This window comes from Lissotriton vulgaris, chromosome 6 (assembly GCF_964263255.1).
Source record: "Lissotriton vulgaris chromosome 6, aLisVul1.2, whole genome shotgun sequence".
Lineage (NCBI taxonomy): Eukaryota > Metazoa > Chordata > Amphibia > Caudata > Salamandridae > Lissotriton > Lissotriton vulgaris.
In genome coordinates this window covers 772,281,308-772,307,467 of record NC_141694.1, presented here as the reverse complement: position 1 = coordinate 772,307,467, position 26,160 = coordinate 772,281,308, and the positions used below count along the sequence as shown (strand labels likewise).

At 46.4% G+C, this 26,160-nt stretch overlaps 1 protein-coding gene across 4 annotated transcripts in view; it reads left to right on the top strand.

Moving 5' to 3' along the window:
• LOC147707961 (amine sulfotransferase-like) overlaps window positions 1-26,160 on the top strand; it is a 571,190-nt gene that overhangs the window by 132,743 nt on the left and 412,287 nt on the right. The window lies entirely within an intron of this gene.

Below are 26,160 nucleotides of genomic sequence, written 5' to 3'. Positions count from 1 at the left end.
CATTATGTTGAGTATTCCTGTCCAGTCCTTGCCCTGGTGCACTACGTGCTGCCTCCGTCAATGCAGGCAGGATCCCTTGCACCATGGTGCAAGGGCGCCTTCATTGTAGGCAGGATTGCTTTTTGTGTACAGACACCTTCCTGCACAAAAGCAATCCTCAAAAGCATTTTCCTCTTTCTATTTAAAGAGGAAACAATGAGGAGAAATTACGATATTTCTTCTCGATGCGCCTCCCCTGGGAGGCGTAGCATTTTGACTCATTCCCAAGTTCACATGTCTTGGTAAATCTGGAATGCACCAAAATCCATGGGTGGAAGCATGGGAACAACCATGCTGCACCAAAGGATCGCCTTCCAAGGCCAGAATAATGCAAGGCAGCGTCTTGCGTTACTCCAGGTTTCCCAAGCCATGCATGGCCTTATAAGGGGGCCTTATGTAGTTTGGTAAATCTCATTTTAGGTTTTGCATCACCCTGTGTCGCCTTGCTTGGTACAAGGCAAACAAAATACCTTGTAATTTGTTTTAACTGACATTGTCACCTAACTATATTATTCCTTTACAATTTGATTTGCTCATTGAATTTCTGAAGTTTTTTTTCAGTTGGGCCTGATTCAAAGCTTGGCAGTGACAGAAATCCTGCCCGTACTGAAAGAATTTACACCAAATCACAAAAAGCACATTTTCTGAATCCAGATCTAGCTTTCTGCGAAATCTGGTGCACTTCCGTTCAGCCGTTTTTGGCTGTGGCTGTGTCAGGTTTCCATAGAAAACTGCATGAGGAAAACCCATTTTTGGACCCCCTCACCTTTTTTCAGGTCCAACTTGACAGTTTGTCCCCCAATTTCCAGGAAGAAGCTGAGGTAGATGAGAGTATTCTTTGGAATGTTTTGTGAACATTCATCAAATCACACCAAACTTATTAAAAACTAAAATAATCTATTTCCCACAAAAATGTGGTGGTTGTAGTTAGGATTCCTAGAGATAGGAATTCCTCTGAATTTTGCTTGCTAATGGCTTTGTTACAGTTTGATGAATCTCCACAAAACTTTGCAGACCTATTCCTTTTTTTTCTATATTGGCTAATGGTTCAAGGTTTTGTGGTGATTAGTAATGGGGGTGCAAAGACAAAAAATTCTGTTCAGCAGTTATATAGTCATAAGACTTGGCCGTGGTATACTGCATTCCGTTTGCGGTATACCGAGGTACATAGCAATGAAAAAAATGCCAGCACACTATATTGATGGCTAATAAAAGATTAACCCCCAAAAAATGGCCATAATGTTTAGATCACACTTTGACTGCGTTGAGGGTTTAAATGTGAGATATAGCTTATTAGATTATTTAAGCTTTAATAAGACTTGAAGCAGTTTAGAATAATGAGTACGATGTTTAAAATTGTTTAAATTGCTTTATGTATTATATTGAAGAATTCGAAGTACCACAGTATTCCCTCAAAAGTACCCCAGTACTAAGCAAATATTTTTTACAAAAATTGCATGCAAGTAGAGGGGCGAGTTATATAGCAAACTACAACACTCTACTGTACTCCATTGCACTGTACGGCACTGCACTGTATACCAATGCACTCTATGCCACTACAGTGAAGTGGCGTATAATAATGTAATGTCCAATATAGCGCAGCCCTTTATTTGTATCCCTTCATTTAAAAAAAAAAGTTTAAGTACCACGCTACATGCGAGGGAGTACATCTGTCCTTCGAAAACATTAAAAAATATATATGTTGCACTGCCTCTTGTTTTACTATAGTTTAAAAACATACTATGAAGCTACATCTCAGATCAAAACCTACAACAAGTTTGCTCTAAACAATAAGGCTGCCTTTTTATTTTATTCCATGCCACTTCACTCTATGCTACTGCACTCTGTGTCCCCGTACTCTACACCACTGCACTATACACCTTTGTAATCTGTGGCACTGCAATGGGCGCCCCTGCACTGTACGCCACTTCACTGCATGCCCTGCAATCTATGTCACTGCACCTTATGACATTTCAATATATGCCACTGCACTCTACACCACTGCACTCTGTCGCTGCACTATACACCACTGCACTCTATGCAACTGTACTGTATGCCACTACACTATATGACCCTATCTTCTAATCTGTGCCAATCCAATCCAAAAAGCTTTATTCGACAGATGAATGTCATAAAAGCGATTACATCTAATGAGAAATGCATTTTTGATCATAAAATTTCAGGACAGTTGTTATAAAAATACTATAAAATTATTAATAAATATACAACAAACATAAACACAGTTAAAATCTAATTAAACAGCTATAGTGATACATTAGATACAATGATGGATTGTCCTAGTTAATACGAGAAGAGCTGATCTCTGTTTAAAAATACTATAAGTAGTTAGAAATACACTTTGGTACGAAAAAAAAAATCAGACGTAAATACCAGACATCCATAGATCAATTGGCGGGGAAAGATCTTGATCTTATAGCCCACATCCAGCTCAGATACTTAGCTACAGCTATTGCAATACAAGGAAGAGTATCATTTCGCAATATCCTCATTGCGCTACTACATGTTCTAATGGACAGCAATCTACAGATTGGGGCCAGCCACGCTTTACTCAAAGCTATATATGCTGGGTTTTGGACTTGGCCCTTTTGGCAGGGTCCTCCCTGAACTTTTTGCCTTCCCCCTGTATTTTGTCTGGCCTGTTTTTGTTGGTTTTATGGCTCTGGGCACTTTACCACTGCAGTTCAGTGCTAAAGTGCATTTGCTCGCTATTGTAAATTGGTGTATGGATTAGTGTCTCCCTGATTCACTGGTTTGGTTTACTTGTCAGACCCTAGTACAGTGCATGGAGTCTGCCCAGGGCTTGTAAATCAAATGCTGCTGGTGGGCTTGCAGCACTGGTTGTGCCACCCACCGAAGCAGCCTGTAAAAATGTGTCTCATGTCTGCCATTGAAGAGCCGGTGTGCAGTCTGGTATTGCCATGTTGACTGGGCAAGTGCACCCACTTGCCAGTCGCTAAACCTTCCCTTTTCTACCTTTTAGTCACCCCTATGGTAGGCCCAAGGGGAGGGTGCATTGTAGGTAAAAGGTAGGACAAGCCCTGATGTGTGTGGCATGTCCTAATAGTGAATTACAGCCATTTTCGTTTTTCACTATTGCAAGGCTACTTGTTCCCCATAGGCCAGAATGGGCAGTTTGATTATTACATCTTATAATCCTAACTGACTCAGGGAACTAGGTACAAATTTCAGTTTAGTATGCTTGAATTCAGAATTATAAAATGCCTCTTTTAGTGAAGTTAGTTTTACATTCTGTGTTTGAAAATACCATTTTTAGAAAGTAGGTATTTTCTTGTCTAACTATCCAAGCCTGCCTCTGCTAGGTTGTATATTTCTTGTCTGGAGTTTGAGTGACAGGGGCTGGGGAATTCCAGGAGACAGGGTGAGTCAGCACAGGACCGAATAGAGAGATCTACATGCAGATGGGTGGGAGGATTTGCACCTGGAAACTGAATAAGGCTGTGCCTTCCCTCCACAATGCCGGCTCCACCCCCGTGGTGTGTCTGATGTCTCTGCCCTGCACTGTGAAAGGAAAGAAGTAGTCATGTAAACAGAGTGCTCCAGGACTGACTAGAACTGGTTTGGACTAGGCAAAAGCCTTTCTGCCTTCAGAGAACAAAGAGAAACTGTGTATAAAAGAGGGGACCCAAACACCAGAACTTTAGATCACTTTTGGGAAACAAGAAGAAATCTTTGCTGAGGAGAGGAACCAGAGAGACTGAGGAGAGACTATTCCTAAGCTGAAGTGCTGCTTGGGGAATTGGCCTGCAGTGGTTGCCTGACTGCCAAGGAAAGAGAGAGGAACTTTGTGTGTACTTTCATCAACTTGTGAAGTATCTCCAAGGGCTTGAGAAAAGAGCTTGCCTCCTGCTGAAGTCTCTGGGACAACAGACTTCACCCACCAGCTCTCCAAAAGTTCTTTGAAAGTGCCTGCAGTTGTGTTGGACTTTCTGAGGAACTGTATGTCGCAAGGAGCTGGAAGAGCCACTCATGAGCAAGAAGCGTGACGCTGAACTGCCGCTGTCACTTCACAAGGCGAAAGCGCCTCGCATCGCCGGAGAAGAGGATCGATGTCACAGCAGACGCCGCCGCATCACCGTTAAGCGTGTGGCAGGGCCTGTTGCGGTCTGCATCGTGTCGCACCAAGACAAGACGACATCTTTATTTCTGGGCACCAGATCTTCATCGCATCATGGAGTTGCGGGCCGCATCGCCACGGAAGCGAAGTAAGAAAGTGACGCATCACCTCCCCTCGCAGAGAAGAACTGACGTATCACCGTCCCCTCGGCTGCAGTAGGGAACCAACGCATCACCGTTCTTGCGTGTAAGGAACCAACGCATCACTTTCCCTGCAACACTTTTGTTGTATTGCGTTACGCTTCTTAAGGTACATTGACTTAAAGTGTCGCATTTTAAGATCTAAAGAGAACTAAGCTAATTCTACCATTTTAAGTACAATATTGTGGATTTTTGTTGTTAGTGGTCTTGTGTTAAATCTATATAAAAGATACTTATTTTTAATATACAACTTGTGTGGTGTTCACCTGTAGTGTTGTCACCGGGTTACTGTATTTGTTCACAAATGCTTTACACACTGCCTCTGAGATAAGCCTGTCTGCTCATGCCAAGCTACCAAGGGGGTAAGCAGGGGTTATTTTAGGAGTGTACCCCCATACCCTGACTAGGCACAAGGGTTCCTATTTGGTCAAAGGTACCTACCTCTGCTAACTAGAGACCCCCAAATCTAACATTGGTAGTCAGCGGTGAGGATTCTGGACTTGCATTTATGACTCATATGGTGAACACTACTAGTGAGTGCAGACCAAAACACGACCACATACTTTTGGTAGATTGTTTTTTCGTGGGATTTTCTATTTTTGCCAAGAACTGCCAAGTTTAGCCACCATGAGTAAATCAGCGTCCATAGCATCTGTTGATTGGGAAGAGACTAGAATGCTACAATTAAGACTACTTAGGCATTTCTGCAGAAGATTCAAAGTTTCAATGACCGGTCTCTCCAAGAAGGAGGAGTACCAAAAGGCACTGAGGGCCTGGGTCGAAGCAAGGAATACCCCTGAGGAAGGGACTGATAATGCAGATGGGCAGCTAGAGGGGCCATTGGGTCCAGAGGAGAGGAAAGTACCCTCCCCAGCAGGTAGCAGTGTCTGCCTAAAGCCTGTCACAAGAGGAGCTGGCAGAAAGGAAGGAAAACAGGATGCACAAGATGGAGCTTGCCAAGTTTAGATTGGGTGGGCAACTGGAGTTAAACAATTGGGGATTAACCCTAGAGGAAAAGAAAATACAGTTGGAGCATATGTTGAGAATGAGAGAGCTTCAGTTAGAGCTCGAGAGGCTTGAGGCCATAAGTGTCTCAGCCCAGTATAAAGAAATGTGTGTAGCTCAGAGTGTGAGCTTTGCTGAATGGGAGGTGGAATCCATCTCAGATGGTGGCGGTTAAATTGAGTTATCTAGTGCTGAGGGAGTAGTACACACATCCAGAGATGTGGCGACTGACTTGTAGGAGGGGGTTAACATACACCAGGAGTTTCTAGGACATGAGGTAGCTCCAGTGGTGCACGGTGTCCCTGAGGAGAATAGGGAAACTGACACAGGGGTTCATGGTCCTAGTGGTGGGAGGGACACTCTACTGACTCTAGATGAGAGGTTCAGGGAGAGGGGTTCCCCCATGGTTGAAGACCTGGCGTGCAAGTGTGAAGACCGCCCAGAAGAGTGTGGGTTGAGTGACAGAGACAGACAGATACTGTCTTGCCAGTTCAGGAGAGTGGTGTGGAGTACGTGTGCGAGGCACTGGATGGAGAGGTGAAGGACAGTTTGGTTAACCCTTGGAGGGGGCTGTGTAATCCAGTTGTGGTAGAGCATATTATAAGTCCCTGTTTCCCAGAGCTATGCCAACACCTGTTGAAGAGTGAGTTCTCTGACCCCAGGGAGCTCGCATTAGAGGCAGACCTTTTGGGTGATTCCAGAGGGTCTGGAGAGGCATTGGGGAGTTATCCTAAGAGGAGTGGTTCAGGTATCTTCCAACCCAGAGTGGTGGAAGAGGTTCAGTGTAGCCCAGTTAGGTCCCGTTGTAGTATATATTTTGTATTAATATAAACTTTAATAATGCAACATTTGCACAATCTACATTAATATTAATCTGTTCAACCAGTTACATTTTTAAAATTGTAAAAAATGTATAGATATTGTACTATGTACTAAAATAGCTACCCACCCTACTGCCTTACAACCCCAACACCCCGCTAATAATTACAAATAATAATAATAAACTCAGAATTAACACTTCAGAAATATTACCAAAACCATAAGATAACTATTAGAAAATTCACAAATAACTAAAACAAACACACTAATCACTTAAGCACACAAAATCATAAAACATTAGAAAATTTCACAAAAATCAATGTTCTATAAAACTATAATAAAAAACATAGTATTCCTGTCACCACAATATTTTTTATGATATCTGTGGCTGACTGTATTTTTGAGGCAGCATTAAGGTTGTGTACTGCAACTGGACCTCTGAAATCAGCAGGTAAAGCTGACTAACTTGATTTTCTAATTACAGCTCAAGAAGCCGAACTTGATTTTTCATACACTTAATTTAGTTGTTCGCAAGGTGTTATTGTACAGCAATAGTCAGTACTTCTGCCTTTAACAAATGGTGCATGGTTATTGGTTATGTTAGCAACTCACAAATCCATTTGACTAATTTGTCAGCATCTCTGCCTTGCATATTTTGTCATGTGGATTACCGGGTCTTCTTCGCTAACTACTTTTCTTATTTTTGATTGTAGGCACACACAGACAGCACCCCCACCCATTGGGTTTGGTCACACCTTCTCTTCCATCACACTGCTAGGTGCAGCCTCCAAGACATAAGAATGACACATTTCTCATAACATATTCACAACATCAAAATGCTTGCAACATTAGATTACAAAAAATGCAACCCTCTGCTGCCATACATTACACCAGGGTGTAGAATGCTGCCGGTTCAATATTACCCTTCAGCCCCTCACATAGGGATATGAAGAATTCTAAAAATTCTACAAGACCATTACATTTTATCTTTAATGGATGACTGCTATCACGTGTAGGAAAGAATAGAGAGTAATATGTGGCTCACACACTAAGAGATGATTCCTATATCTCTACTGTTAGAAATTGGGTTTCTGGTTGTAAAGGTATGCACCCTGTCCAAGCAGGAATTGCAATTCTAGTCAAGGTAAGTCAGTAACACACTGTATATTAACCTGTGCTAGATTGGCACAGAGGCAATGTATAAAGTATTTGTGCACATAACACCCAGTAACACAGTGAAAACACCACTAAAGGACTCCATACTGGTTTAGAAAAATAACCAATATTTGTATGAGTAAAACAAGACCAAAACAACAAAAGTTTGTAGTGCTTGGGAACAAATAGTGCCTACTGAAGCTATCTGGTCACGCTTGTCTGGTCCAAATCCAAATGTTCAGACCAACTGCGATAGAGTGTGAGTCGAATACAGGGACCAGCAATGGCCTGCTGAAACAGTACCTTGGATGTGTCGATGCGGAAGACAATGCAGGAAGCAGCAGAGATGCCAATGTGGATTCTTTCGGGGAAGGTGAGGCATTGGTTCCTAGCAGCGTAGCGTCAAAAGTGCATTGACAGTCAAGATGCGAAGAACATTGGGGCAATGCATCATCATCAACCAACTGGCCTGTCGGTGATGCATGCATCACAAAGCAATGCGCTGGTGCCGAGCCACACAGAGTCGGAGAAGAGCATGAAACAGGGGACGATACATTGCACCATCAGTGATGCAATGTCTGCAGCTCATGCACTGGCGAAGCATCGGTGTAGAACGAAATGCGCCAGTTCCGATTGATGCAACACCCTCAATGTGTGGATTTTATGGGATACAGCACTGAAAACTTACTTCCAAGGGCCCAGGACATCCAGAGGCCCTGCTTGTTGCAGGTTGCAGGGGGAAGTATTTGATCTCCTTGAGACTTCTGAAACAAGCGGCAAGCCAACAAGCTCTTGGCAATACTTTGGCTTTGGGATGTAGAGAAGCAGGTCCAGTCCTTCTCACTCCCTGGAAAGAAGCAGCAGAAAGCTAGCCAACACAGCAAAGCAGTTCAGCAAAGCAGCAATCCCTCCTGGCAACATAATAGTCCTACTTCATGGTAGACAGTTTCAGAAGTGTTCTGACTTGGTGGTGTCAGAGGTCCAGTATATGTACTAAGTGGGGCATTTGAAGTAGGGAGATTTCAAAGAGATGCCTTTGAAGTGCACAGGACCCTGCCTTTCCTGCCCTGACTCCAGACTCACTACAGGGGGTATGCAGCCCTTGGGGACTGGGCATAACCCTTTCAGATTTGTCAGCTCCTCCCTCCCATCCTGCTCGGGATAACCCATCAGTATGCAGATACTCACTTAGTCACACCTACACTTCCTCTGTGTGTGTCTATCTAATGAGAATGCAGGAAGCCAGCTATCACCCACCCCAGACGTATATTTTAGAGGTAGGTTGAAGGCACCAAATGGGTATAGTAAGAAAATTCCAACTTTCTAGAAGTGGCATTTTCAGAATTATAATTTATAAACAAATTTCATCATAAGGTGTGTTTCTGCATTGGGATTCTAGATACACCAAGTTTGGGGGTCCCATCTTTTTCCAATCAGCAATTGTACTTATAAATTGTAATAAGGCAATCCCAATGTTATCATCCTATGGAAGGAAAAAGGCCTTGCAGTAGTCCGCAACAAATTTAAGAGTAAAACTTGAAAGTAAATGTCCTACTTTTTAAATACACTGTCCAGGGCCTGATTCAAGGGTGACCTATACGTAACACAAGGAAGGTTTTGGCCTGGCAAGTAGGTTAACTTGCCAGCTTAAAATGGCAGTTTAAAACTGTACACCCAGGCTCTGCAGTGGCAGGCCCAAAACATGTTTAAAGGCTATTTAAAAGGATGGCACAAGCAGTGCTGCAAGTCCACTAGTAGCATTTGAATTACAGGGCAAGTGTAGTGTACTTTACTAGGAACTTATAGGTAAATAAAATATGCCAATTGTGGTTAAACCAAAGGTACCATATTCTAAGTAAAGAGCACATGCATATTAGCATAGGTTAGCACTGGTAAAGTGCCCAGATTCCTAAAGCCAACAAAATCAAGGTCAGAAAAAAAGGAGGAGGAAGGCAAACATTTGGGAGTGACCTTTCAGCAAGGGCCATTTCCAACATCTACCTTTGCATCTACTTAGAGTCACTACTGGTATTGTTGACACAGGAATTCCCCCTGTATTGCATGGTGTTGTTGCTCCTCCGCCTAGTGCCAAACTGCATGTATCTGGCATCCCTTTTTTGGCATGCTAATATCTCTTCTTATGCCCGAAAGCCTAAGTTTGCTCTTTGACAAGACTCCTGAATATGAAGGGGTGTATCAAGCATGCGCTCTATAATGACTGAGGACTACTGTCCTTGTCACAAATTCATGTGTGCAGAGCAGTGGTGACAGTATGTTAAGTATTTCCAATCCTAATTTGACCAGTTCTTTTACCTCCGTGAAAGGAATAGAGGCCTTCTTGTTCATTCATATAATGTTTCATGGTTATAGATGAACCCAAATCCTTGCACAAACAATCTGACCTGTGTATGCTGTTGTGTGTGGTCCACGCTTTACACATCTAAGTAAGTGTCTAAAAAAAACTCGAGTGACACAGGCCTTTGGGTATTATTATGGAAGCCCCTGGCTAGAGGGGATGAGATAAATTCACGCTGCTTCAACTAATCGTTTTTACATTCAATCATTTCTTTTTAACCTGTGGGGGAAGGAATTTGATCATTGGGGAGAATTATTTTGATGTGTGCTTTCAAAAGATTGTTTTTGAATATCTCATGATTAGTCCACTTTTAACTAAAAAACGTGCACGTCGCACTTTTACTTTATTCCTATTCCGGGAGGCCGGGCGCTTGTTTTAGATTAGCCATCTTTGAATGTTCTGTGCTCTAGTGGTTGGGTGGCACCAGTATTTAATGTGCCGGCCACTGTGGACGCAAAGTGGGTGAGATAAGTTCACGCTGCTTGAACAAATCTTTCTTACCTTCAAATGTATCATTTTAACCTGTGGGGGAATTAATCTGATATGTGTAGGCTTTCCTGTTTTCAGTTTCTATTTTTGGTCAATTCTGGTGGGGTTTTTTCAGTGTTTTCAATACCTTAAAACAAAAGTGGTTTTCAGTGGTTAAACATTTTTGTACCATTAAAAACAACAGAAATAGTGTTTTTCTGGTGTTTATGGAATGTCTTTCGGTATTGCTTGCTTTCTGCACTGACTGTGCATGTGTATAGAAAATGTGCATACAGAGTAAATTAGGTCCAAATATATTTTTACAAATCAAACTTACTGTAGTACACCATACAATATTTCTTAGTGTGTCTTTGATCATGCACGCTCACTCTTGCCTTCCCATGTAAACGTTTATCTGTGAAAAGGCCCTCTCAGCATTGCCACTTTAGATGGGCAAAGCTAAAACAGCCAGTACACAATTTGCCAACTCTTGCAACTGACATAGCTTTCCATGCCAATTCTGGTGCACCTGAAGATTGCAATTCTCTGGGACAGGCTCTGCAACATATGCATTAAACTGGGTGCATGTGCCCTCAGTTATTGAAGCAGTCAAAAATGAGGCAGTACTTTTCAAAGTCTGGAGAAAATTCAATTTTACGGAAGGGATCTAGAACTTGTGCAGAGTAACTCAGTGAGGCTTCATTGACTTCAAATGCCATGGTTGGCAAATGGACGTTTACATGCATCACTGCAAGCCATTTCTCATGCATTGTAAAATAAAATTTCCTAAATTGCTCCTCAACATTTCTTTGCTTACCAAGTGGCAAGAATTCTAACTTGAAACATGTTACAGTGTCAAAGTCATTGAAAGTGTCGCCCAGCCTACTCTGAAGGAGATGTTTCACATCTTCACCAATTACACTGAACGCTTGGCAGACAAGGGTGTTCTCAGACTTTAGTTTTTTGATTATGTCCACAATGGCAGCCATGTTTTCCAGTAAACATCTAAGAATGCAGTAGAATGTACTTTTTTCACTTCACTATCAATATGCAACCAAAGATCCTTACATTTCTTGCCTTTGGCATCCTCACTAATCAAAAATTCTGTAAATGGTCACCACATGGATAATGTAGCATTCACGGCCTCTAGGACTGAGAACCACCAATTAAATGCCCCAGTTGGGATGACTCATTCTTGGATGCCACACAAAGCACAAAATTAGACATATTTGCATCTTAGTTCCAGCGCAAAATGAAACAGTGCACCAGAATGGGCTACAAACTCAAAAGCATTCTTCATTAACTTTGAAGGTTGTAAAGATGATTTCAGCATACCATCTAGCAAGTGGCAAAGATGGGAAACATCCTTTACAACGTAACTGGTACAACGCGGTACCGTTACGACGCAGCTTTAACAATGAAAGTCGTTACAACGACTTTCGCTGGAGGGCGCTCTAGGATAGGGGATAGTTTAATTTACTATCCAACACCTTCCCTACTATCCACCCCTCGGATATATCATCTGCAGACAGGAAAGGAAAGGAAAGAGACTTGTGGGGGTGGACTTGTCATTATCTATCGAGACTCATTCCAATGTGTTAACTTCAACGTCCTACATTTGAAAGGGGTGAAAAGCCTTGGTTTCTGTTTCAAGCCTAATGGATCTCTCTCCATTGCAGGAGAGCTCATATATCGTCCCTCTGGCCCCAGTTTTGGCTTTCTAGGCTCTTTAGGGGATACCATAGGCCTTCTAATTCTTTGGTATTCTAATTTTACCCTCTTGGGGGACTTTAAACTCTATCTTGAGTGTAGAAAGGACCCGTGAAGCAGGCACTTGGAGACCTTCAGGCGTCATCAATTGGTGCTACCACCCACACACCGTGCACGACATATACCGGACGGTTTGCTCTAATCTCTCAACCCTTACAGTTACAACTCTACTTCTCAGGGCTGGACGGATCATATGCTAATCCCATTTAAAATTACTTCTCCTACAGCTAGCCCTTCCCCTACCTCCTTAGCATCCACCCCCCTAAGGATTCGCAAATGGACGCAGCAGATGACCAACCCCAGTTTTGAGTAAAAGTGCATTATCTTCTATACCCACTCTATCAGGAATACTACCGAAGATGTACGGCATTTTAAGTCCTGGATCTACAAGGTCGGTGACAAATTAGCACCACTAGTTCAAATAGAAAAGAAACACAATCCCAAGGCCTCAGCTGCCTGGTACACTCGGGCATTGGCAGACTACCATCCCCACTGTAAACAGTTAGAGCGGAGGTGGAGAAGAGCTTACAAAACAGTTTAGAGTGTCACTTAAAACCTACCACTCGCAAATCAAGTCAGCTAAAACAGACTATTTTTCTAAGCAAATAACAGATGTCCAACAAGATATAAAATCCATCTTTACAATTGCCCAATTGCCAAATCCTTCCTACTTCCAAAATCCCTTGACAAAGATATCCCCCCTCAGACCCTATGTATTCAGATTTCTTAATTTTTTGAAGAAAAACAATTGAAACATTGAAAAAGAGTTTAGTACTACCTCCAAGCCTACCATAGCATTAGCATCGATCAGTCTCAACAAACAATTCTAGCATGTGAATCTGGCTCCCCTTTTGATGCCTGCCCCCTATTGTTCTCAATGCCATTGTGGACATTGTAAATCCAGTAATTAATAAAAATAATAAACTCTTCACTAGCCACACCAGAAGTCCCTGCAGATTGGAAACTTGCTGCAGTCAAACCATTTCAGAAGACACATGTAGCAGTTCCCTCTACCCTCTCAAATGTCATCCTATCTCTCTACTTTCTACCCTTGGTAAGATTGCTGAAAAACTGGTTAATAACCAGCTAACAAACTTTCTGTAAGAAGTTAATATTCTGCACCCCGACAGTCGGGCTTCCATCCTAAATATTTGACTGAGTCATCACTATTGGAAATTGCAGATACCTTATATATCAATGGAACAACCCATCACCTCAGGCGTGTCGCAGAGCTCTTCTCTTAGCCCTGTACTATTTAACATCTACATGGCTCTACTCATCTCGATGACATCATCCTTTGACATCGATACAACTTCATAAGCTGATGATACACTGCTGATCTTAGTCCTAAACAAATATTCAAATGACTCAGAGTGCAACTTTATGTTATGCCTAACAAAAGTCATCCGTTGGATGCAAGTCGACAACCTTACATGTAATGCAGACAAGACGGAAATCACACTAGTAGGGAAATTAAACTCTTTTAACCCTGCAGTATGGTGGCCTCTTAGTGCTCTCATTATCAAAGATAACTTTATTCAGAGCCATAAAAACAATCATAAAAGCATTTACACAGATAAAAAACAACAAACGTCAAATTCATTTGAGTACATTTAAAAAAAGGGTTAGAAATGATGTCTTCATAAAAAGCTAGGTATTAAAAAGACGACTAATTAATTAAATCTGGAACATATAAGAAATTGTAGGCATGAGGACAAATTGCTAAAAGACCAGTAGTACCCAAAATTCCATTATACATTTATATAAATATGGTTAAAGTGCATTTGTACAATGTTCCTTGTGTTCCCCACCAAGTAAACTTATTTCAAGTTACCTTAATGACCATGGCTCGTTGGTATATATTCCCAATTATTATACTCTATATTGTGCCTGTTGTAATTTTCTTTCTCGCAAACTAAAACTGCCCAGAGGAAGGATGACATACTACAACAGATCTCTGGAGTTGGTAACGACTCTAAGTACAAATATGGAGGACAACATTGTTTAAAACGTAGGTGCCTTATAAATGGAAAAATATACAGCTTTCTATATTTCAAATACAATTTACACAAAAGGACCACATGCATGGTGGTCAGGCTCAGCCTTCCTTCGCACAGACAGTTTACCAGATCAAGTGCCCAATCTTTCATTGTGGGAAAGGTACATAATCTGTGAAATATATCAAATCTTAGACGTGTAAGAACAAACCTATGCCATGAGTTTAAAACAGGTGTACTGTAATGCTGCTTATTAAAAGTGGTTAATATTATTTGATTGTGTAAAACAGAAGATTTTGGGAGTTCGCTTGTCCAGCTAAGCTTTACCAGATGAGCCACCACCCCTGTTTTCAATGTCATTCTGCTAATAGTAGTTAGGTTTATCAAAATATTCTGGATGGGCCATGTCACCAAGGAACCGCTGGACATACATCAACCATGGGATAGACTTATATGCACTTAATTTCAGGCAGTTGGTAATTACCGCTCGGTCGAGGTCTGTGTAGTCTGAAGTCCATGTTTTGTGCCACAACAGTATTGGTTCCAGCTTGATTAAATTAGTTAGGAAAGGGTGCGTTTAGCTCAGAGTGGAATACATAAGCTGAGGTGTTTTAGGAGTGGCTAAGAGATATCTAAAAAACTTGTTTTCTGTTACTTGCATCTCAGCGCATCTCCTATACCCTGTATGCCCGCCCCATAAAGGGCTATACCAGTGCATTTAGCTTTATATAGTTTCTTCAGCATTTCTGTGGGTTCATGCCAAGTCTACTTGCAAAGCATTTAACGGCCCAACAGGTCCGTCCTACTAAACAGGGTATTTCTATTCTCAATTGCTTTCTTCCATGACCCGTCTCTGTCTAATAGGTCTCCAAGATAAGCAAAGGTGTTAGTAAAATGTATCTTTATTCCATTTATTTCTAAGTATCTACATTTTGCATTGTTCCTTCCACACTTCATAATGAAGGTTTTTGATTGGTTAACTTGGAGTCTCAGATAGCTCATATACTTGACAAAGTTAGTGAACAGCGTCTGAAGGGCCATTGGGGTGTGTGCCATTAATACCACATCCTCGGCGTAGAGGAGGGCTGGGATTGGGCGTGTGCCTATTTGTGGAAGATCTTTAGAAGTAGTCCCAAGCTCCTCCCTCATACTTTATATAAAGTGAGAACAGGAAGGGGGCTAAGACACGCCCCTGTCTCACTCCTCACGCAGGTCGAAGGCCCTGGCGCGTTCTACTCCAGCCCCATACCTTACCCTGGCTCTGCAGCATGTGTATAAGTCCCTTAAACAGTTGATGATAGGTCCATCTACCCCCGTTTCATTTAAGTTTTTCCCACAGCCTAGCATGTATTACACAATCAAATGCCGACGTAAGGTCAACAAAGGCTAAATACAAACTCCCCTTCTGTATTCTTACGTATTTTTCAATGAGCATATTTAAATTAAGACTGCTCAAATGGCCCAAACCCAGGTCTAAATCCATATTGCAGATCTGTGTATTTCTCGTTACTTTCTTCCCAATGCTGTAGTCTCTCCAGGATTGTGCCTCCTGCTACTGTTGCTAGGGAGTCGATCAGGGAGATCAGCCTGCAACACGCTGGGTCTAGGCGATCCCTTTTTTATAAATCGGTACTATGATTGACTTTCCCCAGGACGGGAGGAAGCCTACCAGGCAAGAAGCCCTTATTACTCGGGTCTTCAAGGGTCCCCACAAATTCGTATTATCCTTGTATAGAGATCAGCCAGGATTGAGTCTGGTCCTGCTGCTTTCCTGTTCTCACTTGATTTAATTTTTGTGAGAATCAGATAATGGAAGGGATTTTGGACACGATTTTGTTTTCTTTTATTACTAGTCCCTGGTTTTGTGGCTTTGTTTTGTTGAGTACAGAATAAGTACCGACAAAATGCTCAATCCATTCTTCCTTCAGGATAGCGGTCTCAATTTTAGGGGACACTCTTTGCTCCATGGTGTAGAATTGATTATTTTCCAAAACATTCTCTCATCATTACCCACAGTAGCCTCCTGTAGAAACTCCTAGGCTGATTCCCTCAAATACAGTTTTCTCCTCTTTACTTCTTGTTTATATTCTAATCTGCACTGCTGGACATCCCTATTGCACCTAGGCGTTTTATGTAGTGCCTCCTTCAAGCTTTTATGGGCTTTAGTGCATACCATCTCAAACCACCCTTTTTCTCTCTTTTTTGTCTTCCCGCTAGGGGCAAAAAGTCTCTGTTTTATGTCTTTTGCAATAGCCAAAAAAGCTCTGATGATATCCTTTGGGGATGTATATTCATTTAGGCATAAGTCGAAGTCATCTTTATCATTGGTTATTAACTGTTTAAGGAAATCGTCTGGGATGATCTGAATCCAGTTCAAGGTGTAGCCTTTGCGCCTTACCAATTCAGTCCCTTCTACCTGTGGTACTACATTACTATTATTAGTTTGTTTAAAAAAGGGTGCAGTTGCTAATTGAAGACTCAATGGAAAGTGATCATTTAGTGCAATCTCTTGTGTAGTAAAGTTAAAAAAGGAACCTGCACAGTGATTTGACAGCAAAACATGATCAATAATGCTGTTATCAGTGGGCCCATTATAAGTTCTCTTTTGGTGCGCGTAGGGTATTGACATTTCATTTGCGAATGACAAATTGAATTTACATATTAATTTGTTTAGTTTATTACCATATATGCTATGTACAAAGCGTGAGTGGTCTGTCTCTTCCTTATTGGTCATTCCGCAGATTTGTCCTGACTGTGCATTGCACTGTCATTTATTAACCCCCCCCCCCCATAGGACTGTGAACATTTTATTTTTACCTTCAATGATGTGCTCTACATCCTTGTTTAGTTCCTGTAGTGTTTCATTAATTACTCTCAAAGTGGCATTGTTGTAAAAATTAATTATCACTAAACTAGCATACCCTTTTGCACTACACACTATTACACGATAGAATGGGTCATTTGTCATAAAGTCAATTTTAGTAAATTTTAGGGTATTCACTATATAGGTACACAAACCTCCCTTAGCCCTTCCATGAGTCGAAGGTATTGCTTTAGTGAAGTATGACCTAAACCCATTTATATGGATAACCTCGGTAAGCCATGTCTCTTGCAGACATACAATTTGGTATTTCCTTATACAATCATCCCATTCCGTGGATTGTATTTTACCACTTAAACCCGCCACATTCCAGAACGTGCAGCCAAAGGATTCAGTTGTGAGTTGAACTACTTTCTCTATGCGAGTATCTGTCGTGGTGATTTGAACCTTATGGTAAGTTACTTGCAGAGCTATTTGTTTCCTCAATGCAATATCTTCATGTATTGTCAAAGAATTTGTGACGATGTCTGTGTCCGCTAGGTTTTCATCATCAAGGCTTATCTGTAATTTGTCATCTCCTGTCAGGTTGACCCCCTCCTTAAGTCAATCAAGGCCATCCAATATAGTTAAGCTTTAAAACCTGTTGTGGGTTGGGATTCTAAAGTTTAAAAAGGTTGATCTCTGTTCATACCTTTGCTGCCACTGTGTATTTCTTTGATTCAGGGGCTGATAGAAATAGCCAGGAGGACGTACTTCAATGCCATTTACATAGGTGCCAAAGGCCCCAATGCTATTTAGTACTGTTTCCACCAGCTGAGGACATCTAAAGTTCACTACCATGGAATCACCACACTGAGTTTTATTTCCTCTCCCTACCCACGTAATTCTCCTAACCATCTTAAACTCTCTAAATATCTGGTCAGTTAAGCCTGTTCTCACCCCTCACCAGTTTAGGGCCTTATTTCTCAGTGAGATCCAATTCTCATTATCATTATGTATTGGGGAGGGAGGAGACGGTCGTCAAGACTACCACATAAGGGGCAGCTGCTGGCAGAAAGTTCAAATGTTCATTAACATTTTCCCTTGGTTCTTTAGCTTGGTTGGTAGCCGCTGGGATCACCCAAACGCTTCCATTCTCACTTCCCTTCTCATTCCTATTCCTGTCCCCTCCACCTGATCTTAACCTAAGCCCCTCTCCCCCTCTGATATTTTCTGCACCTTAATTGTTAGGGTGGTAGGTAGTTATACCTCTTTTTGGACTGACCTTCGTTGTATGATTGTTGGTAGATTCAGCTAGTGCTGCGGGAAATAGAAGGGGGTCTGCTTTACGAGGGTCCTTATGCTTTTGGGCTGCTGAGAAAATTGTCAAAAGTTCTAGACAAGAGCTGGTTCTACCTTCAACTTTAGCTTGTATTGTTCACATACCTTCTTTCACATATTGATCAAGTGTTTGAAAAGCCTCAGTTAAACTATCTAATTTTTGAATAATTATATAGATTTTTGGGTCTGAAAAAGTAGTCAATGCAGTGATCTCTTGTTGGACCCGGCCTCGTGGCGTGGTCACCCCTGACCCAGGCAGCTCCCCAAGACCCTGAACCACCCGACCCTTCCCGCCATGACATACATCCCCGACACTGGGCTTCCAGTCCTCGTCCCCCATTTTCCTGGTAACCAAAGCAGAGGCCCATGCACCTAAGATGGCTGCCCCGGCCCCAGCCCGACCTCGGCCGACGGCGCCATCCCCAGCCAGGGGGTAGAGCGCTCCCTGTGAGCGAGAGAGGGAGGAGTAGCTTGGTCACACCTTCCACCTCCCCTCGAGAGATGAGTTTCGATCACCCATCCGGCCTCCCTGAGGGCTGGCTCCGGGCCTGCTGAGTGTCTGGGATCCCTCCAGACCCAACTTGAAAGGATGAAAGGAGCCGTCGAGGCGGAACCCCAAACAACCAGCCCCCAGGTGCTAAGACCTCCGCCTGCGAGGACTCCGGACATCAAAGGAAGGGAGTCCTATATCAAGGGTGGCTCTGGAACGATCAGGCAGTTGTATCCTGGACTACGAGAGCCCTGCTGACCTTGTCACGGCTCCTTTTGCAACCGAAGAGACTACCGAGCCCTGCTGACTTCGTCGCAGCTCTCCTACAATCTGAGAACTATCTGAGCCCTGCTGACGCTGTCGCGGCTCCACTGCTACCGAAGAAGATCTGAGCCCTGCTGACGCTGTCGTGGCTCCACTGCTACCGAAGAAGAACGCCGAGCCCTGCTGACGCTGTCACGGCTCCCCTGCTACCCTGAGAACTCTTGAGCCCTGCTGATCTGATCGCGGCTCTCCGAAACCGTAAGACGACGACCTTCTTGCTCGAGCCCTGCTGATTCGATCGCAGCTCAGAGACTATTCTGGTCCGGCTGGACCCAAGACCACCCCGTATCCCCCAGCTCGAGGATTGAGAGCTGTGTGCCGGATACTTTTGCCTTTGAGACTGTCCCGCTACCCTACCCCTACCAAGACTCTTTGAGCCCTTGCTCGCCTGTACTTGAGAAACTGCGGATCATAAAGATCCATTTTTACTTGAAGAGATAAAGAATACGTTGGTGTCTCTGTTGAGTGGTGCTAGTGCAGCGCGTACGATTCTAGATTCGGGATCCTCACCCTGAGGGTCTCCCGCCAGTGCTCGGCTGTGTTCCTAGGAGAGGTGGGTCCCAGGGTGGTCAGGTGTGAAATCTGCCCTCCCCTGAGATCGCCCTTCTAACATTGGTGGCAAGCGACGGGATCCGAGTCCATAATCTAGACATTGTACAGTAAGCGGCTGACGCACTACCGAACAAAGATGGCGGAAAAAAATACCAAGAGTTCCACTGAAACTGATGCCAGTACCACGTTCCTCCCGGAACGGTTAGAAAATTACACGCACAGAGAACTGAAAGAATTTTGCAAGGAACGAGGAATCGTTACCACAGGCCTGAATACGAAGGAAGATATGCAGAAAGCCCTACAAACTTGGGTCGAGTCCTAAGAGAATCCTGCCCCATCAGGAGGAGGAACCGAACAGCTGACCGGACCCGAACTCAATCCGAGAGGGGGCAGCATCACTCCAGTGAGGGGCAGCAATCCAGATAGGGAACTCTCCCCCGGAGAACTAGCGGACAGAGAAAGAAACCGCAACCATGAACTTGAATTGGCCAAGCTCAAAATTGAGTGTGAACTGAAGCTAGCAGACAAAAGACTAGCGGTAGAGCAACTACGAGTACAAGGAGAGTTGGAGGGAAAAAAGCTCCAACGGGAACATGAAGACAAGAGACTCCAGCTGGAGCATGAGCGCAGCCTGAAGGAGATCGAGCTCAAGGCCCGTAGTGAAGAAAACCGAACCATGGCGAGCCGAGAAACGGTCCCCCCGATGGAACCCAAGGTGCACATCCCCAAGGATGTGGTGAAGGAATACTATAAGAACGATGATATCCAGCAATGGTTTAAGGCATACGAAGTCGCAATGACCTCCCACCGGGTTCCGCAGAAGGATTGGGGAGCTGGGTTGTGGGGTCGATTCCTGAGCGAGGGGAGAGACACCCTGCTCGACCTACCATCCTCTATGCAGACTTCCTACAGCCACATGAAGGAGGCCCTCCTGACGAGATACGGCCTCACTCCAGAAATGTACCGCCAGCGGTTCCGGAACTGCAAAAAGATTCCTGGTACTACCTGGGTGGAGTACGTAAACTTTTTTAGCAGAGCATTCGACGGGTGGGTCAAGGGCAGCAAAGTGACCACCATGGAAGAGTTAACTGACCTCATGCTATGGGAACATTTGTCCGTGAATTGTTTTGTGGAACTCCGCCAGCATCTGCTCGACAGCAAGCTTGCCGACCCGAGGAAGCTGGCCGTGGAGGCTGATCGCTGGGTGAACACCCGGGTCCCCCGAGGCCCCGTAGGAGACTCCCCCAGGAACAATCAGGGATCTCCCCGCCAGAGGGGTGGGGGGAACCAAGGTAGACAGAGGGATTCCCTGTCAGGACCCCAGCGTAGTCCCCCCAGAGGCCAAACCCAGACCGTACCAGCCTCCTCACCAGCCAACCCCGCTCCCCCGGGCAACCGTGGGCACCGGGTCACTATTTCCTGTTACCGCTGCCAACAAACCGGGCATTACGCCAGTGACCCCCTGTGTCCCTTGGCCCCACGACCCTCCACGACAGCTCCCCCAACCAGACAGGTAGCCAACGTAGCTCTAGGAGAGAAAATGGAGGACACCGAAGAGTGGGAACCTGCCGCCATGGCCCTAGTCTCCCTAGGAGACCGAGAGATGATCCCCGGGGCCCCCCTACCAGATAATACCAAGAAATACCGACAACTGGTGATGGTGAACAGCCACCAGGTGGAGGCTCTTCGTGACACCGGGGCAAGCATAACAGGTATCCTCAGTCACCTAGTCAGGGAGGACCAGATCATTCCAAATGTCCTATGCCCCGTATTGTCCGCTGACAACACCGAGAGTTTATGTAAGATGGCCCTAGTACCGTTCGAATGGGGGGGAGTGACAGGAGAGTTACGAGTCGCTGTCTGGGCCTCCCAACCTGTAGACTGTCTCCTGGGCAACGACCTAGAGAGTTCCCCATGGATACAGGTGGAACACAGGACCCACCTGGGCATGATGGGCCTACCCGAGTGGGTGTGCGCCACCACCCGCTCCATGTCCGCCCGACTACCCCCCATCGAGGCGGTCGACACTGAGCCTTCCAGCCATCTCCCTGTAGAAGAAGATAGGGAAGACTGAACTGAGCCCGTCACCCACAACGAGACCTTGCATCCCGAGGCCGCACAGCTCCCTGAGTTAGATGATCTGCCCGAGTTGGCGCAGTGGCGTCACGAGGGGGCCCCCTCCCGAGAGGAGTTCTGCCGGGAGCAAGCCACTTGCCCTTCCCTGGTCGGACCCCCGCGACAGGCCGCGGCCCAAGCTGCGGGCGACCAGACTGGAACTCATTCCGTATACTGGGAGAATGGCCTCCTGTACAGTGAGCAGAAGTCTGCGGAGCTAGGGTCGGGCCGGGTGCTGGTGGTACCCCTACGCTTCCGAGACTTCCTCCTGGGTTTGGCCCACGATGTACCCCTGGCGGGACACTTGGACCAGGATAAGACCTACGATCGCCTAGTCACTCACTTTTATTGGCCCAAAATGCAAACAAATGTAGAGACCCACTGCAAGTCCTGCCCCACGTGCCAGGCTAGTGGAAAGAGCGGAGGCGCGCGCAAGGCTCCCCTCCAACCCTTCCCAGTCATCAGTACCCCCTTTGAGCTGGTCGGAATCGACATCATAGGGCCCCTGGACCCTAGGACCTCCCAAGGTCACCGCTTCATCTTAGTCCTGGTGGACCATGCCACCAGGTACCCCGAAGCCATTCCCCTCCGCACCGTGATGGCCCCCATGGTGGGCCAGGCGCTGATGGGTATTTTCTACCGTGTAGGTTTTCCCCGCGAGGTCGTGAGCGACCGCGGCACAAACTTCATCTCAAAGTATATGATGTCTCTGTGGCAACAATGTGGAGTGTCCTACAAATTCACCACCCCATATCATCCCCAAGGCAATGGCCTAGTGGAATGGTTTAACCGGACACTGAAGGGGATGATCATGGGCCTAGAAGAACCCCTCCGGGGCAAATGGGACGTCCTCCTTCCCTGCCTCTTGTTCGCGTACCGAGAGGTCCCCCAGAAGTCCCTGGGGTTCAGCCCCTTTGAGCTGCTGTACGGGCACCCCGTCAGGGGGCCCCTTAGCCTGGTCAAGGAGAGGTGGGAAACGGCCCCCCGGGAACCTCCTCCCGATGTGTTCCGCTACATCCTCACCCTCAGAAATCAGACACGGAAATTCCGAGAGTTGGCCGAAGCCAACCTCGAAGCAAGTCAGGAGGAAATGAAGCGCTGATACGACCAGAATGCCACTCTGGTCGAGTTTCAACCGGGCCAGCAGGTCTGGGTGATGTCCCCGGTGAAACCCTGCACACTCCAAGACAAATGGACAGGCCCCTTTAAGGTTGTGGAGAGGAAGAGCCAAGTGACCTACTTGGTGGACGTCCAGTCCCCTCGGAACTCCCTTCGGGTCCTCCACGTGAACCGCCTCAAGCCTCACTTCGTGCGGACGGAGTTGAGCTTGCTCTTGGCCACCGACGACGGAGCAGAAGAGGAAACTGAGCCTCTGCCTGACCTCCTGTGTGCCAAAGAGAAAGATGGCTCCGTAGACAGAGTGAACCTCTCTCCCTCCCTCACTCCTCAGCAGCGTGAGGACTGCCGCCAGCTCTTGGGGCAGTTCTCCTTAGTCCCCAGAATCACCGACTGGTGTGTCCACGACGTGGATGGAGACAGCCCGCTGTTGTGACACAGAGCCTACCGAGCACCTGACAGAGTCCGGACCTGCATCCAGGCCAAAGTCTCAAAAATGCCCACCCTCGGAGTGATCGAGCCCTCCGACAGTCCCTGGGCTAGCCCAGTGGTGCTGGTCCCGAAAGCCGCGGCCCCTGGGACTGTCCCCGAACTTCGGTTCTGCGTGGACTACCAGGGGCTCAACGCAGTCACCCGAGCAGACGCCCACCCCATTCCCCGGGCAGACGAGCTCATCGACCGCCTGGGGTCTGCTCGCTACCTAAGTACCTTAGACCTGACCTGCGGCTACTGGCAAATTTCGCTCACAGAGGGAGCCAAGGAGCGGTCCGCCTTCTCCACCCCGGATGGGCACTACCACTTCCGAGTGATGCCGTTCGGGATGAAAAACGCCCGGCCACCTTTCAGAGACTGGTGAACCGAGTCCTGGCCGGGCTAGAAGAGTTCAGCGCCGCATATCTAGACGATATTGCGGTGTTCAGTTCCCAATGGAGTGACCACCTCCGGCACCTCCGGAGGGTGTTGCTAGCCCTGCGCCAGGCGGGCTTGGCGGTGAAAGCCAGCAAGTGCCAGATCGGGCAGAGGTCAGTGACCTACCTAGGCCACCAGGTCGGAAGCGGGCAGGTCGCCCCTCTCCAACCGAAAATCGATGCCATCTTGGCCTGGGAACCACCCACCACCCAAACCGAGGTCCGAGCCTTCTTGGGCCTCACGGCTACTACCGGAGGTTCATAAAGAATTACGGCAGTATAGTGGGTCCCCTCACAGAATTGACAGCCAAAAAGCGGCCCAAGCGCGTGCACTGGACCCCCTCCTGCCAAAAGGCGTTCGACGCCTTGAAGACCGCAATGTGTACTGCCCCCATACTCCAAGCCCCGGACCACTCGAAAGAGTTTGTGGTCCAGACCGACGCCTCCGAACATGGCATCGGGTCCGTACTATCCCAGCTCAATGAGGAAGGCATAGACCAGCCCGTAGCATTTATCAGCAGAAGACTACTGCCCTGAGAACAGAGAGGGAGCACCATCGAACGAGAAACGTTTGCAGTAGTCTGGGCCCTCAAGAAACACCGACCCTACCTATTCGGAACCCACTTCCGAGTGCAGACAGATCATCGACCCTTACGGTGGCTCATTCAGATGAGAGGGGAGAACCCCAAACTGCTGCGATGGTCAATCTCCCTTCAGGGGATGGACTTCATAGTAGAGCACCGCCCTGGTTCCGACCACGCCAACGCTGACGGCCTCTCCAGGTTCTTCCGCCTCAGCGAGGAGAATCCCCAAGACGATGGGTAGGTCTCCCCGACCTTCAGCTGGGGGGGACGCGTGTTGGACCCGGCCTCGTGGCGTGGTCACCCCTGACCCAGGCAGCTCCCCAAGACCCTGAACCACCCGACCCTTCCCGTCATGACATACATCCCCGACACTGGGCTTCCCGTCCTCGTCCCCCATTTTCCTGGTAACCAAAGCAGAGGCCCATGTCCCTGCACCTAAGATGGCCGCCCCGTCCCTAGCCCGACCTCGGCCGACGGCGCCATCCCCAGCCAGGGGGTAGAGCGCTCCCTGTGAGCGAGAGAGGGAGGAGTAGCTTGGTAACACCTTCCACCTCCCCTCGAGAGATGAGTTTCGATCACCCATCTGGCCTCCCTGAGGGCTGGCTCCAGGCCTGCTGAGTGTCTGGGATCCCTCCAGACCCAACTTGAAAGGATGAAAGGAGCCGCCGAGGCGGAACCCCCAACAACCAGCCCCCAGGTGCTAAGACCTCCGCCTGCGAGGACTCCGGACATCAAAGGAAGGGAGTCCTATATCAAGGGTGGCTCTGGAACGAGCATGCAGTTGTATCCTGGACTACGAGAGCCTTGCTGACCTTGTTGCGGCTCCTTTTGCAACTGAAGAGACTACCGAGCCCTGCTGACTTCGTCGCGGCTCTCCTACAATCTGAGAACTATCTGAGCCCTGCTGACGATGTCGCGGCTCCACTGCTACCGAAGAAGATCTGAGCCCTGCTGACGCTGTCGCGGCTCCACTGCTACCGAAGAAGATCGCCGAGCCCTGCTGACGCTGTTGCGGCTCCCCTGCTACCTTGAGAACTCTTGAGCCCTGCTGATCTGATCACGGCTCTCCGAAACCGTAAGACGACGACCTTCTTGCTTGAGCCCTGCTGATTCGATCGCGGCTCAGAGACTATTCTGGTCCGGCTGGACCAAAGACCACCCCGTATCCCCCAGCTCGAGGATTGAGAGCTGTGTGCCGGATACTTTTGCCTTTGAGACTGTCCCGCTACCCTACCCCTACCAAGACTCTTTGAGCCCTTGCTCACCTGTACTTGAGAAACTGCGGATCATAAAGATCCATTTTTTCTTGAAGAGATAAAGAATACATTCTCTTAACCTACTGTGTAGTGTCTCTTTGTTGAGTGGTGCTAGTGCAGCGCGTACGATTCTAGATTCGGGATCCTCACCCTGAGGGTCTCCCGCCAGTGCTCGCCTGTGTTCCTAGGAGAAGTGGGTCCCAGGGTGGTCAGGTGCGAAATCTGCCCTCCCCTGTGATCGCCCTCCTAACATCTCTATATGGGCCAATCCCTGGGTGGGAGAACTACCCTTGGTATTCCTAGAGAAATCTTTTCTAGGTGGAGGTGGTGCATTCTGGGTACAGGCTTTTTTCTTGACACGTTTTGGTGGAGGGGAGTTAGATTTAGTTGGGTATATACTGTCATCTATGTATTGTATACAGCCATTTTCCCAGTTAACGACTTCCCCTTCATGCTTCTTTTGCTTGTTATTTTGCCTCCCTTGTTAACATCGGAATTATCGTGTTCCCCCTCCATTGTCTTTTTATTAATCTTAGTGGGTACTTTATTCTCATTCTCCCTTGTGGATATGGTCTCTAGGCTAGCACTACTAATAGTCTCATGCTTAGTTGCAGGGGGCCTTATTTAATAATAGCCAGCTTATCGCTTCCCCCTCCTGCTAACAAGAGATTCTTCGACAGTTGAGATCTGTTTTTCTATAGCTCCCATCGTCCCAGTAATAAATTTTAATAGGGATGTTGTGTCTTATCTGGGGAAGGGGCTTTTCCGC